Source organism: Dasypus novemcinctus, chromosome 4 (assembly GCF_030445035.2).
Source record: "Dasypus novemcinctus isolate mDasNov1 chromosome 4, mDasNov1.1.hap2, whole genome shotgun sequence".
In the NCBI taxonomy this organism is placed as follows: Eukaryota; Metazoa; Chordata; class Mammalia; order Cingulata; family Dasypodidae; genus Dasypus; species Dasypus novemcinctus.
This window is the reverse complement of record NC_080676.1, coordinates 165,667,833-165,687,600: the sequence shown is the minus strand read 5'-3', so window position 1 is coordinate 165,687,600 and position 19,768 is coordinate 165,667,833. Positions and strand designations below refer to the sequence as shown.

The 19,768-nt window shown below is 55.7% G+C and overlaps 1 protein-coding gene across 6 annotated transcripts in view; it reads right to left on the bottom strand.

Moving 5' to 3' along the window:
* The window catches only part of AGPAT3 (1-acylglycerol-3-phosphate O-acyltransferase 3), a 119,230-nt gene extending 100,761 nt beyond the window's left edge, over window positions 1-18,469 (bottom strand). The window contains exons 1-2 of one of the 6 annotated variants that reach the window (XM_058296310.2): window positions 16,742-16,839; window positions 876-2,882 (exon numbers count right to left, since the gene is read on the bottom strand). The gene's annotated coding sequence lies outside the window, so the exon portion shown is untranslated. Of the gene's footprint in view, window positions 1-875; window positions 2,883-13,967; window positions 14,100-16,741; window positions 16,861-18,408 lie in introns of those variants that run through there. The other 5 variants (XM_058296312.2, XM_071214992.1, XM_058296311.1 and 2 more) reach the window with 5 other exon arrangements.
* Window positions 18,470-19,768: the final 1,299 nt, after the last annotated feature.

Sequence of the window (19,768 nt, the reverse complement as noted above, 5' to 3'; positions counted from 1 at the left end):
CTGGATGGTAGGTACAAGGGGTTCGACATTTTATCTGTATGTTTTAATATGCGAAAATGTTGTCTTTTTTTTAACACGGAGGCTGGTCCATTCCTGAAAACACGATCAGGATAAATTACAAAATAGAAACTATGACGAAAGTATTAAATACTTTCAACTCTCCTTCTGTCCTGTAAAATTTGAAGAGGAAAAGAAGAAACTGACCAGCCAGCTCCTGGAAACAGATTACAAATGACTAATAGTAATTATCACCATTTTCTTTTCAACTTTCTTTTCCTCCTAAAAAAAGCTTTTATCTGTTAAAAAAGAGCAACTCTGCAGACAAACCCCCAGCCATGCAGACTCGCTCTTGTTACTTTTGGTTAACATATTGCTACGTGTCCCATGGGTCAAAGTCAACAAAATGTCAACTACTCAGTCTATTTAAAATCAATGAAGGGGGAAGCAGATGTGGCGCAAATGATAGAGCGTCCACCAGCAAATGGAGAGTGCAGGGTTCAAACCCAAGACTTCCTCCTTGACCCGTGTGGAGCTGGCCCATGCACAGTCCTGATGCGCGCAAGGAGTGCCGTGCCACGCAGGGGTGTCCCCTGCACAGGGGAGCCCCACGCGCAAGGAGTGCACCCATAAGGAGAGCCACCCTGTATGAAAAAAGCGCAGCCTGCCCAGGAGTGGCGTCACACGCACGGAGAGCTGACACAGCAAGATGAAACAAAAACAGACACAGATTCCCGGTGCTGCTGACAAGAATGCAAGTGGACACAGAACACACAGAGAATGGACAGAGAGAGCAGACAATGGGGGGAAGGCTGGGGAAGGGGAGAGAAAAACAAAATAAATCTTTAAAATAAAATAAAGTAAAATCCATGGGTCACCCTCAACTGCGGCGACCAGCGCGCGTCCGGCGGCTCTCACTCTGCCCCTTTCCGCTCCTTGGTGGGGGTATGAGCGTGGACTGATCAGAGCCGTCCGCACAACCACATTTGTTCAAGTGGCCTGCCCACCACCACGGTGACGCGAACTCTGACCCACTCCCCGGGGGCCGGGCGTGAGCGGGCCACGTCCACGTGGCTGGCAGCACCGCTGAGCCCGCAGACACCCGAGCCGTGGAGGCCAGGCGCTCCCCTCGCGCCTCCCAGCGGGGCCCGTGCCCGCTCCTTTGCCGTTTGCCTCCCGGTGAGTCACTAACGCAGCTTCCCACGGCGGAGGCAGCAGAGGCAGGTGGCCGGCGCCTGGCGCACCCACGGCAGCCAGCGACACCGCACGGCGCTCGGCCCGCTGCACCACGTGGCGATTGGGCAGCGTCCAGAGGCCGAGGCGCAGTGCTGCGTTCGGGTGGCCGCGCTAGGCCGGGATTCGGCAGGGCATGAGCGCCAGCCCTGCTCTGGCACGGTGCGTCCGGGCTCCTCGAGGAAGGGGCAGCCGGGGAGGTGACCAGAGCCCCGTCTTCTGGGCTCCGCCCCGGGGGGTGAGCAGGGAGGCCGGCAGAGGACGAGCCGTGTGCGGGGCCTCGTGTGGGAACATGAGGTCGGTGCCCGAGGCTGTCCCAGCTTGGGGACAGGCCCATGTGGGGCGCGGCCCCTAGTTCCGGCCCCTTCCTTGTGCTGCCTTTTGAACATCCCCCGCGTGGCGCTGTCGTCCCCCGGGGCGGTCCGTGCAAACTTCCACTCTGCTCCGGGGGCGTCCTGGGGGCGCTGCTGGTTTACCGAGCAGCCCACACGCAGGATCCTTGCTCCTCCTCCTGAGCAAGAACGCCTGGGGAAACTGAGGCCTGCCCGCCCGGGAGAAGGGCAGAGGCCTGCCGGGGGCCATGCCAGCCAGAACCCGGGCGAGCGCGGCGTCTTGTGCCGACGCGTCCCACCGAGGAAGGGCTGGGGTGCCGCCTGGCACGGGCACCGCGGCTATCGTCCATCTCTTCCGCTCCTAAAATCACCCGCCGCTCCACCTGTCGTCCTTCGCAGGGAGACGTGGCCCGACAAACTCCAGGGCTGGGAAGGGAGGGGCGGGGGTGGGAGTAAGTGCCCGGGAGGGTCAAGTGTGCCTGGCAGGGGGTGGGGGGTGGAGGGCAGTGGCCGCCCAGGCCCCGGGGAGGGCGGGCAGGGCACGGGCCTGCTGAGCCCAGGGTGGGCTGCAGAGGCCTGAGGAGGGGCTGGGGAGCCGGGACCCCCACAATTAACGGGGAGGGGGGCCCGCCAGGAGGTCACAGGCCGGATGGCAGAGGCCGTGCTTCGCCTGGAGCTGACGCGCTTTCCAGGCTCCCAGCTCCAGCGCCTGGGGTGCCACGGGGGAGCACGGACGGCAGCTCTTCAGCCTCCGAGACAAAAGCTGCCCGAGAAAACGGATTTAAATGGTGGCCGGCCTGCCTGTCCCTAAGCAGCCGAATCACCGCAGGCTGGACGGGTGACAGAGAGGCCGGTGACGAGTGAGGTTCCTCCAGGGCACGACCTGAGTCCTGTTCCGACATCGTGCTCCAATCTGGGTGAAAGGGCTTGGCGAGGGGGTGTGGGCAGGGAGGGCCCCTCAGCTTTAAACCCCCTGGAAATTACTTTTTGTCTCCCACAAGGCAATTTCACGCCTCATGCAGCGTCCTCAGGGACAGCTACGCCACTTGGTGCCCTACTTGGCGCCCCCGAAGGCACAGCATTCCTCTGCCTGTCGGCCGCTGTTTCATCCACCGCGGTCGGTGTGGACTCACTGGGCGCGCCCCTTCTTCGGCCTCAGGTTTCCCTTTGGGGGGCGTTCTCTTGCTTCGTGAAGTCTTCAGAAGCCCCGCTGGCTAGTCCAGGAAATCCACCGGAAGCGATTCCAGGCGGTCCCACTCTTGGGCGCCTGGTGGAGCCAAGCCTCTCCGGGGGACCCTGCTCCCTTGGACCTGGTGGGAGCTGAAAGGGAAAACTCAACGTGACTCCACAACCCAAGACCACGAGGCACGTGGCGAAGCAAGAGGCAGCACCTGAGCAGTGGAGTCAACCCGCAGGAGCTACCCGTGTTGGCACTGCCAGTTACAGAATGTGAAGGAAGTATGTTTGAGATAAGGGAGGAGACATAAATATGTGCAAGGAAAATACCAGGCAAAACACTAGGCAGGTTTGGAAAAAACAAGAGAACACATAGGAATGAAAAGTATAGTCGAAGAAATTAAATTTCAGATAAGGAGGATTGTGGGAAGATGGTGATGGACTAACAGGCAGAGCTGAGGGCTCTCACAAAGACAACAAAGAAAGAGCCAAAAGCTGTTCCAGGGACCTGCTTTGGGGTCAGCAGACCAGGACAGTGCTACACAGCTCCCAGGAGGATGAGGGACAGCGAGACGAAGAAGCCAGAAGGACAAACATGAGTTACCAACCCCCGGGGCAGCGGGAAGGGCTCCCTCCCCCACCCCAAGATGGTAAGCTGGGGTAAAGCCCCCGACCCCCTGAGAGGGGAGCAGACAACTTCCTCCCTGTCAGCTCTTTCAAGGGGAAGAGGGGAGGTCGGGTGCTTTTCTTTAGTGAATTTGGCCGCAGAGCCCACTTTGAATCGCAAATCTGGAGATTTAACACAGGAATACAGGAAAGCCAAGACTTAAAACACCTCCATGGAATGGTGCACTAACTAGCACCATCTGCTGGCCAGTCTGAAAATTGCATGGACAAAAACCATTCCTGCTCTCTGTATCCAACCCCTGGGAGAAAATCTGTACCCCACTAGTGAGTCCTTGGCCCAATTTTGAAAACTTAAGCAAGACAATTTTAAAGACTTAGGATAAGTTGAACCAAATATCAAAGAAGAGCTGTGGGGGGAAAAACAGGCAAGAGAGAGAAATTAGCCATCGGAGTAAATTCACCAACATACTTAAATGCCTAGACATCAGCAAAAAAATACAAGCCATACTAGGAAACAGGAAGACGGCCCAGTCCAAAGAACAAACCAAATATCCTGAAGAGATATAGGATTTAATACAATTGATCAGTGAAAATCACACAACTCTCCTAAATCACTTCAAAGAATTTAAAGAAACTATGACTAAAGAAATAAAGGGATGGATAGGAGGGAGTTCTCCAGAGCATTCATATAGGGTATATAGATATGTTCAGCTGTTCACTGGGTATTGTCATAGTGGGTAGAGTTACACACAGCAATCAAGGGAGTGCTGAGTTCCCATCCTGGGGAGCTCTGTTGCATTCCCCAATGGAACAGCAACAATTCCCCAAGGACCAAAGCAAAGACCAGTGAAGAAGGATGGTCCAATGGTGGGCCCTTGATACTGATGACTATGCTTATGAGCCTGTGTGCTTGAAATTTCAACTAGGCCTAGAGCTGCAGGGTGCCTAAGAGTTACCTCCTGAGAGCCTCCATGTTGCTCAAATGTGGCCACTCTCTAAGCCAAACTCAGCATGTAAATGCATTACCTCCCCCCAGCATGGGACATGACTCCTGGGAATGAGCCTCCCTGGTGCTGAGGGATTACTACCAATCACTAACTCGAGAAGCAACTAGAAAGAGACATTGAATAAAAGGGGGAAGTGGTAAAGACAAATGAGTTTACATGGCTAAGAGACTTCAAAATGAGTAGGGAGGTCATTAGAGGGGTCGCGCTTATGCAAGTCTCAGCAGGATCCCAGAGACAGCCAAAGTAGATGCAACCCCAGGTACTGGTGCCCCTGAGGGCTTATGGAGACATCCAGGCCCTATGGTCACGGTAGAGGGCTCTGGAGTTCAGTGCCTTGCCAGCAGGCCCTACTTTGGAATTTGTGCTCGAGTGTGATGGAGATGGACTCAGATGTGACCTTTCTACACATGCCTCTTCTGTCACTTTTACTGAAACCTGTGGTAGGCACTGGGGTTGGTGTATACCCAGGAGACTTGAATCTCTGGACTGTCCATGTGCCAGCTGGGCCCTGAGCCTCAGCAGAGTTGCAACACCTACTCTCTGGTTTGTTGGACTTACCCAGGTCAGCTAACAGGGAGATGAGGATGGTCAACCACCACACCAGGGAACCAGGAGTGTCTACAGCTACAAGCAGGAGAATCACATCCATCATCCATGTGGGATCTAAGCCCCCTCTTGTTCCAGAGGAGAAGTGGACATCACCATTCCAGGGCCCACAGGATGGAGGAATAAAATATGGACTAGAGTGAACTTACTGATATTGTACTATAAACCTATTAGGACTAACAATAGAAGAAATTGTAGCATTGAGGTGGAGACAGTGGTCATGGGAGTTGCTAAGGGCAGGGAGAGGGAAGAAGAAGTGTGATGTGGGGGCATTTCTGGGACTTGGAGTTGTCCTAAATGATATTGCAGGACCAATGCTGGACATCATATATCCGGCCATAACTCACTGAGTGGACTGGGGGAGAATGTAAGCTACAATGTAAACTATAACCCATGGGGTGCAGCACTGCTCCAAAATGTATCCACCAAATGCAATGAATGTGCCACAATGATGAAAGAGGATATTGATGTGGAAGGAGTGGGGGTGGGGGTGGGGGTGGGGATATGTGGGAACTTCTTGTATTTTTTAATGTGACATTTTTTGTGACCTATGTATCTTCAAAAAAATACAATAAAAAAAATGCTCAAAAAAAAATCTCAGTGCTCTTAAAAAAAAACACATTAGAGGCAGATAAGAGAATATTTGAATTGCTTAAAGACAGAATTGGTGATTTTGAAGATAAAACATCTGTACTGGAAAAGATAGGAGAACAGAAAGATAAAAGAATGGAAAAAATGGAACAGAATCTTATGGAATTGAATGACAACAAGAAACGCCCAAACATTTGCGTTACTGGTGTCCCAGAAGGAGAAGAGAATGGAAAAGGGGCAGAAAGAGTATTTGAGGAAATATGACTGAAAACTTTTCAACCCTTATCAAGGACCTAAATATCAATACCCAAGAAGGACAACACACCCCAAACAGAATAAATCCAAATAGACCTGCCCCAAGACACCTAATATTCAGAATTACAAGTATCAGAGATAGAGAGAGGGTTCTGAAAGCACCAAGAGAAAAGCAAAGCACCACAGACAAGGGAAACTCGATAAGCTTAAGTGCCAACCTCTCATCAGAAACATGGAGGAGAGAAGAAAGTGATATGTGTTTAAGGTATTGAAAGAAAAAAACTGCTAGCCAAGAATTCTGTATCCAGCAAAGCTGACCAAAAATGAGGGTGAGTTCAAAGTCTTCACAGACAGACAAAAACAGGTAGAATATGTTACCAAAAGACCAGATTTGTAAGAGATACTAAAGAGGGTGCTGCAGCCTGAAAGAAAAAAAGAAGGGCAAGAGATTTAGAGAAGAGTTTAGAAATGAGGATTATTAGGAAGAGTTAACTAAAGGATAAGAAAACAAACAACAGAACAACATGACAACAGAGAGCCGAAGGACAAAAAGGGTGAAGTAGTAATGCCTTTACAGTAATAGCACTGAATGTTAACAGACTGACTTGTGCAATCAAAAGACATAGACTGATAGAATGGATTTTTAAAAATGAGCTGTCTATATGTTGTCTCCAAAAGACCCACCTCAGACGTAAGGATGTAAACAGGTTAAAAGTGAAAGGCTGGAGAAAGGTATTCAATGCAAACAGTAACCATAAAAAGAGCAGGAGTAGACCAGATAAATGTAAAATAACATTATAGTATATGAGCAATGATTACACAGAGCAACTGGCGAATTGTTCCAGTGATCAGTATTCTGTAATTTTTTTCATACAAAATAAACACTTGCTTTTAATTGAGGAGGGCTGGAAAAGAGATGTATTTTTGGATACTTCATTTTTCTTTAACCCTTTCTCACTCATACTCTTTAATTAAAATAATCTATCCGGATCAATAATGATTTTGCATGACTACTCTTGAGCAAGATTTTAAGTTTTTCTGCCTCATACAATTACAAGCTGGCAAATTGTTATCTGCTGTAATTCTTTCCAATAAGATGTGAAGAATTCCCAAATAAGAATTTGATTATCTAGAAAGAATTATAGCCTAAATGGAAATCAAATAACTAAACCAATAATTTATTTCATTCTCAGAGATTATGTCAAATAGTTAGAGCTGTAACGTAAAAGTTCAAATTGTTATAATTAATTTCTATTATACTTGAATTATTTACATTTATAAACGTTTGTTGCTATGCTATTTTAATTGATTTTATTAAATCTAACCTGGCCTTGTACTCTTATTTAAAATTTCCAATTTCTTTTGATGTATTTTTCTATTTATTTTACAATTTTACAATAAAGGGCTTCTTAACAGCTAAAAAAAAATTGCAGATGAGACATGAAGAGAGAGCTGCTAAATTAGAAGCTGGAGTTAAATAAAAGTATGAAGTACAAAAAGACTGAAATTTTTTTTTAAAACACGGACAAGAGTTTAAGAGGCGTAGGAGATGATGTACAAAAGTCAAACATAAGGAAGAATCAACATTCAACAACATAATGGCAAAAAAAATTTCCAGAACTGCTGAAAGCCACAAAGCTTTATCTTCAGGAAGCACATTTGGAAGCAAGGTAAATGAAAACGAATCCACTCTAGGCACGCCGTAATGAAACCAAAAAGCACCAACGGTAAACAGGATTCAAAAGCAGCCAGAGAGAGAGTGCACTGGCCACGCAGGAAGATGATTCAATGGAGAGCAACATGATACACCAAGGGACTGAAATCAGGGAATCAAGTCTCACAAAACGCCAAAGAACCGCCGCCACAGAGGTCACATCCTCTGCCTACGACGCTTCTAAGCTGAAGTCAGTAATAAAAATATCACCTAACATCCCCATGCACTTAGGAAAAGAAATGCCTTCTACGTATTCAGAAGTCACCTAAACAATAACGGGAAAAATTCCAAGATAATGACAATTTAAAAAGCTTAAAACTGAACATGAAAATACTACATATTACATATAAAGTCAAGCAGAACTCAGAAGGAATGTTACAGCCTTTAAGTGCTTATAATAAAGTCTGAAAATTAAGAATCTAAGCTTAAAAAAACAAAACAAAAAAAGTGATGCTTCCAACTCTATAACCTAGAAAAAGAACACCCGAACGAATTCAGAGTCTAGAAGGAAAACGATGAAGAAAGAAGCAATTAATGACAGAGAAAACAAAGATACAAGGAAGATGATCAACAAAATCAAAAGGTGGCTCCTCGTGAAAGATAATGAAAGAAATGGTGAGATGGATCGAGAAAAAGGAAAGGTAAAAACAGGTTTAGGAATGAAAAGGGAGACGAGGGATGTCGCAGACAGGAAGACATCAGAAAACACCGTGACCGCCGCCTCGAGGACTCAGGCAGCGTTAACGAGACGGACCACGTCGTAGTGCGCTACATGCCCCCCCTGCCCCCCCGGCCCAGCTCCTGTACTCACCCCGGGAAGGTGGGCTACACCTGGTGACTGGCGCCCACAGGGAGCGCCAGCCGAGTGCCCACACGCCACCTCCTAGGTGCTGGCAGAAGCCTGCTGCCTCGTCCACCCTGCCAGTGCTTCCTGCTCACTCAAATGAGCAGGGGCCACGCTGGAGGGCCACACAGGGGCCACGCTGGGGAGCTCCCCGCAGCTCAGACCTCAGCACAGCCCCGGCCACCAGCCGGTGAGCAGCCGGGGGACCCTGAGCCCAAGGACCCGCCCGGAATGCCCACGTGAGCCCCAGGTGGTGCCGGTCACGGGCCCGGCCCTGGAAACCCCCGATGCAGCCCGGGGACCCCACTCGGCTGTGCCCACAGGCCCGACCCACAGAAATTAAGAAATTAAGAAAAAGTCTTGGGATAATTTGAGACACAGCACTAGATAACTAGTGCAGAACATTCCCTAGAAAGATAAGGATTGGAAAACTTGATCAGATCTGCAACTATTCAAGAAATCAAACCCTACATAAAACTCTACCTATGAAAGTGCCCAAAATCGGGACGTGGACTTGGCCCAGTGGTTAGGGTGTCCGTCTACCACATGGGAGTTCCCCAGTTCAAACCCCGGGCCTCCTTGACCCATGTGGAGCTGGCCCATGTGCAGTGCTGATGCGCGCAAGGAGTGCCCTGCCATGCAGGGGTGTCCCCGTGTAGGGGAGCCCCACGCGCAAGGAGTGTGCCCTGTAAGGAGAGCTGCCCAGCGCGAAAGAAAGTGCAGCCTGCCCAGGAGTGGCGCCGCACACACGGAGAGCTGACGCAACAAGATGACGCAACAAAAAGAAACACAGATTCCCGTGCCGCTGATAAGGATAGACGCGGTCACAGAAGTACACACAGCGAATGGACACAGAGAGCAGACAACTGGGGTGGGGGTGAAGGAGAAATAAATAATAAATCTTTAAAGAAATAAAAAATATAAGTGCCCAAAATGGACACTGGTGGGACATATGAAAAAACTGGAACTAGACTGTCAGCTTCACGGCAGTGTTGAATTTCTCTAACTTAACTGCAGCTTAGGTGGTGCATAAGTGAATATCCTTGTTCTCAGGAAACGTACGTGGAACCATTAAAGTGTTCACGGAGTATAATGTACACAACCTCCTCTCAAATGTTTAGGAAATGGACGGACAGATAGAAAGCTGGGTGGATGGACAGATGGGCAGGGGGGATGACCCACGCCCGCTAAGCGATGGTGGAGCTGGGCTCTGGGTGGGGTGGCTGCGCGCTGGAGTTCTCCGTGCACGTTTTGTCCTACCTTTTGCAACTGTCCTGTAAGTTTGAAATTATTTCAAAATAATACATATATTTTATCTATAAAAATAAGTCGGGCTCAGACAATGTGAATATTTAAGAAATTTAATCCTGACTGTGTATGACCAAAAGAGGCACTAATCCCGACAGCAAACCCGGCGAAAGCAGAACAGAGAGACCGTTATTAGCCAAACTTACTTCTGAACAAAACAAACACAGTAGTGTAGTACAAAACCTACCTCCCCACCAAGACAGGCTATTCCCAGAAAAGCAAGGAAATCTGCTCATTTTATTAGCCAAGAGATGAAAGAAGAAAATCCCCCATGATCAACTCAAAACAGGCAGAGCATATCTGATAAAACTCAAAATCCTTTGGTAAGATATTCTTAGGAACAGGAGACCTTCCTTACCCTGAAAGGGGGGGGGGGTGTCGGCAAACGTAAATAAGTACACAAGCAGGGCCTTTCTTTGCATGGCCTTGTTTGAAACAGATGACGTGCGCCCAGCCTACAGGACAAGACTCGGGCCCACCCGGTCGGCCTCTTCAGGGCATTTCCTCCTCTGGACAAGGCCCACTCAGCTGTGCCCTCCCCTCCCAGGGCCCTGAGCCCACACCCTTCCCAGGGCACCCTGGAGACCCCCCAGGAGGCGGCCAGAGCTGCTCCCTGCTCCCACACAGATGCGGGGACACCGCCCAGCCCTGCCCAGTGACGTCCTCCCGGCCCTCTCGGGGTCGGCCGGAGGTCGCCCTCAGCGCCTCCCCAGGCAGTGCCCGTGGAAAGCTGCTCCGGGAGGGAGAGCTGGCGGGACGCAGCGCGGGCAGTTCAGGCCGCTGTCTTTTCTCGATGCCCTCAGGACTGCCGAGGTGGCGCTGACCAGGAAGGGTTGCAGCCAGTGCCCTCCTGCCGCCCGGTGAGCTGCCACTCTAACCCCACTATCCCGGGTCAGTCTCCCCTCAACACGAGGCCAGCTGCTCTCCTCCTTCAGGAGCCTGCACTGCGCACTGCCCCTTCCTGCCTTCTGTAGTGACCGTTTCCTCTTGAACCTTGTAAATGACTCTTTATCTAGGAAGGATACAAGGGGGACACAGACATGGCTCAACAGATGGAGCGCCCGCCTACCACATGGGAGGCCCAGGGTTCAAAGCCAGGGCCTCCTGACCCGTGTGGTGGGCTGCCCACGCGCAGTGCTGATGTGCACAAGGAGTGTCCCCCATGCAGGGCAGCCCCACGTGCAAGGAGTGCGCCCCACAAGGAGAGCTGCCCAGTGTGAAAGAAAGTGCAGCCTGCCCAGGAATGGCGCCACACACACGGAGAGCTGCACAACAAGACGACGCAACAAAGAGAAACACAGATTCCTGGTGCTGCCGAGAATGCAAGCGGACACAGAAAAACACACAGCAAATGGACACAGAGAGCAGACAATGGGGCGGGGGGGGGGGATGGGGAGAGAAATAAATAAAAAATAAATCTTTTAAAAATAAATAAATAAATAAGAATACCGGGAGAAGCACGCGGATCTTAAGTGCGCGCCTTAAAATTCCACGCACCCAGCAGACCTGTGGCCCCGCCACCTGGATCGAGAAATAGAACGTCACCAGCCCCAGAGGCCCTCCGTGCTCCCCCTGATCGCAAGGCCCCCGACACCCCGCGTGCCGAGTCTGCCGACCCCCAGCAGCGCGGCCGGCTCTGTGGGTGGGGGTGCCGGCGGGGGCCGCACTGAAGCCCGGGCGCGGCCGCTGGCTCCGCAGGCCCCGAGGGGCTGGCACGCGGGGTGGCCCGGGGCGGAGCTGCTGCTTGCCTGTCGCTGAGTGGTTCCCAGGGGCGGACACCCCACAGGCCGCCTCTGCACTGCCGGCCACGGGCACGTGGAAGCCACCGGCGCGACAGCCCCTCGCGGAGCTGCTGCCGCACGCAGGCCACGGCCTCCGGCGTGCGTGCGTCGGGCGTGGACCGGGCAGCCCTCGGAGACGCGGCCAAGCCGCTCGTCCAGCCGTCTCCCGGTCCCAGCCGTCCCGGCCGGTGGGCGGCCAGCACCCCGCGGCCTCCCTACGAAGGGAAGTCTGTTCTGGTCGGTGCTGCCCGCCCACGGCCTCCTCTGCGCCCGGCGACACTGTGTCAGCACCAGCACCACGTCCAGGTCTCCTTCAGCGCCGCGCAAGGCAAGGGCGCCTCGCCACGCCCGGCCCGCGTGGCTCCTGGAGGCCCCGCCTGGGCGGCAACCGAGATGAACAAGCCTTACCACCCAGATGGGCCGGCGTCGTGGCATGGCCGGGGGGCTCCCGCAGCTCCACCAGCACACGGTCAGGCATTAGAGACCAGCGGGGGGCGGCCACCCAGGGGCACCCGAACACGCCCTGCGCTTCCAGGCTCACCGAGGGGGCAGAGGGAAGAAAACAACTCGCGACTTTACCCAAGGCGTCGGCGCGGACAAGGGCCACGCGAGGCTGGCGGGACACGGGGCAACATCCAGGATGGAAAACCTTCCCCGAGCGGATCCGGAGGCAGTGCAATTCGAATCCACATCCCAACAAAGACCTCTTAGGACACTTGGCAAGCGGACCTTAAGGCCCACCCAGGAAAACGAAGAGCGCGGGCAGCCGGGCGCACTCAAGCCGGTGAGGACGCCCGGGCCGTGGGCAGCCCACCCGGGGGCACGCGGGGCAGCAGGGAAAGAGGCCTGCGCAGCTGAGGACAGGGCCAGCCCAGCCGTCCCCAGGGGAAAGGGAAGCCCCGAGAGCCCCCTCCTGCCACACGGCCGAGGAGCCGGCGGAGGACACGCCGGACAGGCAAACCTGAGGACTCCTGCAGGAAAATGCGGCCGACGCGCTCGTGGCCTTGGGCTTGGGAACAGCTTCTTAGACCTTGCAGGTCATTAACCATTAAGTAAAGGAGGGCTAGAGTCGCCATCAAACTAGCAATGTCTGCTCATCACACTGAAATAAAGTAAAAAGACTTTAAAAAGGTGCAGCGGGGAGAGGGTCTCCACTATACACGTTACAGCCAGGATTAGAACCCCGAGCATAGAAAGTACACACACGGAACCGACGAGGAAGAGGCGTCACCCTGAGTGGGAACTGGAGAGGAGGGAGGGCTAACCGCCCATCGCTGAGCGGGTGCTGCAGCTCACCCACGGGCCGAGTCAACCAGCCATCGCTCGTCCGCGCCCCTGGCCAAGCTCCCCTGGGCACGGCCGCTCGCGCCCGCTGACCGCCAGCCCTCGGTCTCTGCCGCCACCTGGACAGAGGGGAGCCGGGCACAGATGAATCTGCTGGCCCCCAACGGGCTGCCACGGCTGGCTTGTGCTGTTCCCCTCATTTTAGGGCTCCCGAGCCTCCAGTCCCTGAGGGCGGAGTGGCCTTCGGTGAAGCGCTTGATGAGGAGCACTTCCCACTTCCGGGAAGGCAGGCCCTGAGCGCTGCTTTGAAAGTGCAGATTTTCACTCCTTGGGTCTCCAGGGCACCGGGTGGTTCAGGAGAAGGGTGACAGCTTTGGGGGCCAGCAGACACTTGTCTGAAATCCGGAATCACCACTGGCTAGCCAAGGGACCCAAGCTTTCCATCCGAATACTGCGTTATCTCCTTTCAGAGCTGTCCTGAGAATTAAACGACGTGATGGACACACAGAATGCCTACAACTGGAGCTGTTACAGATAATAAGCCTTAGCACAGGGGAGTGGACTTGGCCCAGTGGTTAGGGCATCCGCCTACCACATGGGAGGTCCGCGGTTCAAACCCCGGGCCTCCTTGACCCGTGTGGAGCTGGCCCACGCGCAGTGCTGATGCGCGCAAGGAGTGCCGCCCCACGCAGGGGTGTCCCCCGCGTAGGGGAGCCCCACGCGCAAGGAGTGCGCCCCGTAAGGAGAGCCGCCCAGTGCGAAAGAGAAATGGCACTGCACACACGGAGAACTGACACAGCAAGATGACGCAACAAAAAGAAACACAGATTCCCGTGCTGCTGAAAAGGATAGAAGTGGTCACAGAAGAATACACAGTGAATGGACACAGAGAGCAGACAATTGGGGGGGGGGGGTTGGAGAAGGGGAGAGAAATAAATATATAAGTAAATAAATAAGTAAATAAAAATATTAAGCAGAGCCTCGTGAGTTATAAAGCAAAGGACAATTTAATGTATCTCTAACTGCACAGACTTGCAACATGCTCAGATCTGCACACCAGACACGACGAGGAGAAAAGAGCCGCCCTTCCTGGGTGCAGGATTCCGCAGCCCCCAACAGGCCTGGGAGCAGCAGGAAGACACACGGCAGGCTCTAACGGGGAAAGGGATTTCCTCCCAGCCGCTTCTTACTACTGCCCGGCGTAAAACTCACCAGCAGGATCGCTGATGACGTGGCTCCCGGCCCACCCACTTGCAAAAAGGAACCGAAATCATCCTCTGCAGTGACGGCGGCCTCCCCAGCCACCGGGGCTCAGCCGGCCGCCGCGCTCTTCCCACGTCAGCCCCCCCGCGGCCCGGCTCCTGCCGCCCCCAGCCTCGGCACTGAGTCCCACGTGACACAGACCTGCCCCTTCCTGAAGGGCCCTGGTGCTGCTTTCAATCCGCTAACACGAAAACCTAAAATGCACCCTCGATGCGACTCCTCCGCCCACGACCGGGGGACAGCGTGGCCGGTTGAGCCCCAGCTCCCATGTGCAGCCTGGCCGCGCTGCAGTCAGAACCGCCGCCAGCGGCCACTGCCAACGCTGCTTCTCCAGCCCCAAACTGGACACACACTGTCCCAAGCCTAAGGCTCCTGGCTCTGGCACTTGGCTCGACAAAGATCATCAAAATCCAGCCAGTTCTTCTAAATAAAGCAGCTTCTTGTCAGAAGCTGAACCTTTAAGCCATTTGCCTAAAACTCAGCATTTTGGAATTAGTCATTTCGGATTAAAGATATTCGGTGGTTTTAGAAACGTCTAATTAAGTCATAGCAACTTCATTTTACAATTTGAAACGACTCATTTTGAAAAACCCAAACATTCTCTGGTTAACCAAAAGTAAAATCCCATGAAATTTGTGTGCCAGCTTCCTGTAAAGGGTACTTCTCAACGGGAAGGCCAAGCAAAGCTCCCCGAGGGTCCCGGCAGAGAAAGCAAGCAGTCCCACGTGGGCCGCATGCGCGCCTCTGTTTCTCACTATCGCCAGCCCCACTTGTAATGGGAAAACATGAGCATTTTTTGGCGTCCAGCGCTGGACTGTGACAGTGCAAGGGGCTAGCTGATGGCCTTACACCAAAGACGGGGGGGGGGGGGTTCAGCCAAGGCTGCAAGCACGCGCCCTCCTGTTTCCCCTACTATGTAAGGGCAACCGTGAGGGGAAGGGCGCAACTCTGGGGTAAAATGCAACCAGAGGCCCACCCCCTCAACAACAGCCAAAAAAGTAACTTTGGCTCTTCTCAAATACAACTTCTGTTTTTCATTCTCCCGGCTTATACAGATTTCAACATTTGCCTCCTCCCTCTGATTTGACCATAAATCAGATTTACGGCTTTTAGCACGCGGTGGGGCTGAGAAGGTGGGAGTCCCTGGATGTCCGTTAAGACTTGGGTCACTCCCGTCCACCGCACGTCCGAGGAAGCGTACGTAAAGGTGAGCACGAGCGTCGGATGCAGCAGAGGTCAAAGCAGAGAAACGGACCCCTCAGGTGGGTGCTTCTTTCCCACCTCCCAAAACACAGCAGTGGCGTCCCCTCTGCTTCTCCAGGCACAGCACACGACAGGTGTGCGGGAGGGTCCGCAGACTAGAGGCCAGAGGCTGGGGCCGCGGGGAGGGCCCGTGGCCCCCGGTGCCCGGGTAGCACCTCCCCTGGGCCGGGTCTAGCCTGCAGCCAGCAACGCCGGGACCCTCCTGCATCCTCCCCCGCCATCCTCAATGCTGCCTGCACTGCCCCCAGTGCCCGTCAGGCCGAGAGGGAGCAGGTGGTCACCACCTGCCCAGGTGGAGCCCCACACAGGTACCACTGCGCAGCAGGCCGGGCCAAGCGTGCCCAGCCCCCAGGTCTGCCAGGGGAGGGCTGTGCATGCCCAGCTCATCAGGGAGCTTCTCTTTTAAACAATGTAACCTTTAAACCACCTAAGGTGATGAAGAAAGGATACAGAGGCGGGTTGTAACAGTCTAGCCCTGAAACTTTGTGGGCCTGGGGGGAGGGGGGTGGCCAGGTAGGGGACAGAATAGGGAGCCCTTGGGAGCTTGGAAAGCAGGTACGCCTTGACCAGCACCCTAAAGAGGTACCGAGGCCTGGGAGGCTGGAGGTTAAGACATGCAGGGGGCTCTGGGGGGGGAAGCAAGAGTGGGCCCCTGTCCTCCCCCAGCGGGCGCGCGAGGAGCCGCCTGCTCTGGAATGATTTTCATTTTAATGTGTCCCCAGGCCCAGCAGGCCTCTTCCCTTCTCCAGGGGTCAGCGTCACCCCGGCTGCACAAGGGGCCTCTTGTGGAGACTTTTAATGTCCAGCTCTTAGAAAAAGAAAAAAAAAAAAGGGTCTGGAGGCAGGTCCTGCTCCACGGCACTTCGCTCAAAGTTAAAGCAAAGAACAGCAGGACTCGCCAGCGCGGCTGCCACTGCCAGGACCCCCCTCTCCCGCGGCGGCGCCGGCACCCCGCCCGCTGACCCACCCCGTCACCCCGCGCCCCTCGCCCTCCCGCGCCGGCTCAGCCCCTCCAGCGGAGCCCGCAGGCAGGGAAAGGAGCGGGCCGGGGGCGCCCTGCGGCCCGAGCCCCCGCGCCCCGAAAGCAGGCGGAGGGCGCGTCCGCTGCGGAGCCCACTGGGGGCCGAGCCCGGTCCCGGGCCATTGGGGGAGGGGGTCCCCCCCGCCCTCGGGAGCCCGCGTCGCGCCGCGCCCCCAGCCCCGGGCCGGCCGATTGCCCCCCGCCCCCGGGGCGACCCTCCCCGCCGCAGCGGCCGCGAGCCGGGCAGGCCGGGGCCTCGGGGCGGCCCAGGGGTGCGGGCCCCCCGGCCGGCGGGGAGCCGCGGACCCACCCGCCCCGCGCCGCCCGCAGGCCCCGCGCCGCCCGCGCAGCCTGCAGTGCGGCGGGGCCCGCGGCGGCCGACCTCGGGCGGCGGGGAAGGGGCGCCGGCGGCCGACCGCGGGCGGGGGCCTCCGCTCACCTGCAGCCGCCGCCGCCTGCTGTCGCGCCGGCGCTGCCCCGCGTCCCCGGCCGCGCGCGGGCCCCGCTCCTCGGGCCTGGGCGCGGCGAGCGGCCCTGCGTGGGCCTCAGCGAGTGCGGCGCCCGCCGCCCCCGGCCCAGCCCGCGCCCTCGGCCGCGCCGCCGCCACTTCCTGTGCGCGGCGATCCCACAGTTCCGCCGGCGCGGGGCGCGGGGCGCGGGGCGCGGGGCCGGCGGCGGGGCCGGGGCCGGGCGGGGCGCGACGGGGTCAGGGGCGGCCGGCGGGCGGGGGTCCGGCCGGGTCGGGGGGGCGGGGGGCGGGCGGGGCCGGGCCGGGGCCCCCCAACTCCCCCGGGCCCTCCCCCTGCCGCGCCCGGGGCGGGGGGCGCGAGTCCGCCCCTCGAGCTGCGCCCGGGGACTTATTTCCGCGGCTGCGGCCCTGGGGGCGAGACTTGACCCTGGGGGCGGCGGCCCCGAACGCGGGGTCCCCGGAAGCGGGCCGCGCGCGGCCACCCTCGTTCCGCCCGTGGGCATCGGGCCGGGGGCTGACGTCGAGGCGAGACCCCCGCTGGCGGTGCCCCGGATGTGGAGGCCCCCGCCGCCCGCCCGCGCAGCGCACCTGCCCCCCCCACCCGCACACCTGGCGCTCCAGCTGGGCGGGCCTGGCCCTGGACTGGTTTCATCTGAAAACGATTCCAGGACCAGGTGGTGCTACTGTCTGCGGGGCCTTGTTTTAAGCCTCCTCGGATTTCAGAAAATACCCAGACCAAAAAAAACAAACAAAAAAAACATACACCTGTCCCCATAATTCCCTCGCCCTCCAAAATTAAAGGGTATGCTCTGTAATGTTTGTGGAAATGTAATACTTGTAAAGCCTCTGGCACTGCAGGGCCACTTCCTGTATTTTATCCCAGCAGCCCGTGGGGTGTGTGCCCCAGGATGTCCTGCCTTGAGGATTGTCTGCAACTACAAAAACAACCAAAAACCGAGAGCAACTGACACCCAGTCGTTTTCTAGTGCTTTAAATTTAAAGCAATTTTAAAAAATTTTAACATAATTCTATATGCACTGACAAGACAGAAATGCCAAGACCTATTAAGTTAAAAATTTTTAAAAAGGATACAATGATCCCTTTTCTGTATTAAAACAACCACAACAATATAGACATATGCACATCCTGAAAAATTCTGGAAGGATAAACAAGAGGCCATCAAAAGACAATGGCCGGGCAGGGTAAGGAAACTCGCTTTTGAGTGCATGCTATTTGTTAATGTTTAAATTTTTCCTACGCATGTTTTTGTAACTAATTCTTAAAGACTAATTAAGATGTCATCATCAGTTAGACATCCAGTGTCTAAATTAGGTTTACACGGGGCCTTTAGATAAGCACAAAATACTGTTTGTCTCACCCGTGTAAAACGTCGTCAGTCTACTCTAATGTATATTCATTGAGGATCCGTGGTCGTTCAGACCCGAGCGGGCAGGAATTGTCCTCTGGAAACCTTCAGGCACCAGGGCAGGACTGCAGCCTGTTTGCTAACATCAGGGCACTTGGCATTCAGCCACCCGCCCTGAGGGAGTGGCCGGGCCCGTGCCGCGCTCGTGCTCAGACGGCGACACGTCAGTGCTCCCGTTTGAGTTATGATAGGCAGGGGTCATTTCACTTACCTACAGAAGGCCACGAGGCAGAGCTCTGTCATCCCGTTTTACACCCAAGGAAACTGAGGCACGGCCAAGCCCCGCCTCTTCCCCGCTGGCCTGCGGAGGGCGGCCTGGCTCCAGGCCCCGCTGCCGTGGTGCTGGAGCCTCGGGAGCCCAGTAACAGAGCCGCTTTCTTCCCAGGGGAAATCCGATCCCCGGCCTCCTGAATTAAACATAGGAAAAGAAACCAGAAAAACAAAGAAAAATTCTTACCAAGTGTACCTTCTGCCACGGACTTGCAGAGGGAATTTCTGCATCGCTGGGAACAAGGAAGGCGCGGTGTTTCCTGCTGTGCGCCCCTCTTCCTTATTTGCTATAATTCCCGGGACCGACTTGCTGGTATCACAGATGAGTAAACTGAGCCCGGGAGGTGACCCCAAGGCCGGCCGGGGGCAGAGCAGCTGCCAGCCTCCAGCCCCGCAGGGGTCTTCCCAAGTCCAAGACTCTCGGATGGAGGCCCTGCCCACCGGGGGCTGCGCCAGCTCAAGGGCACGGTGGGCCGGCGCGGGCTGTAGGCGGGCAGAGGGGCCGCCGGGAGCTTCCCGGGGCCACTGGAAGTCGGAGGGCTCAGAGCCACCTGAGACCTTGGGGACAGCACCCGCCTGGGCCTTTGTCCCCTTTCCTGCAAAGGGGGGGCGCCCACCCCGGACTTCCCTGCTCCTCAGGAGCACACTGGGCGCGCCGTGGGCTGTGCGAGCTCCTCCCGGCAGTTTCACGAGCCTAAAGCAAACTTTACATTTACTCCAGTTCACCAAAACAAGAGATAATAACGTCACTGGACATTCATTAATTCAGCATAGGAACGCTGACCTCGCACTAAGAGGCGAGATGCAGTTTTGATTAATGTAAATAGGAAAACAGTGATAACGTGTGTTTAAACACAGGCGTCTTGAGGGCAAAAATCACAAAAAGGATTTTTTTTCATGGTGGCAGTATTTAGGAATCCAGGACGTACAAAGAGCCCATCTCTCAAAATGGTGCTTGAGAACCCGAGGCCAGGCTGGAGGGGCGTGTGGCGTCCTGGTGGCCGGCGGAGGCCAGGGGCGTTTCATCCAGGGCACGACGGGGACGGGGCCTCGTGCCCGCCCGGGGCAGGGGCTGAGCCACGGAGGTGGGCAGAGCAGCCCCCGGCCCGGGACAGGCCCCGGCAGACGTCCGGCACGAGGGGGGCCGCGTGTGCGGGGCCACCTCCCAGCGCCGGGGTCCAGGCCCCTCGTGCTGGCCGCAGGGGGGCCCTGCTCCACAAGGTGGGGTGGGGGGAGCTGCGCGTGCGGCCGCCGTGGGGACCGCGCCCCCGTGCAGCCCTCGGCCCCCCGCTGGTCTCCTG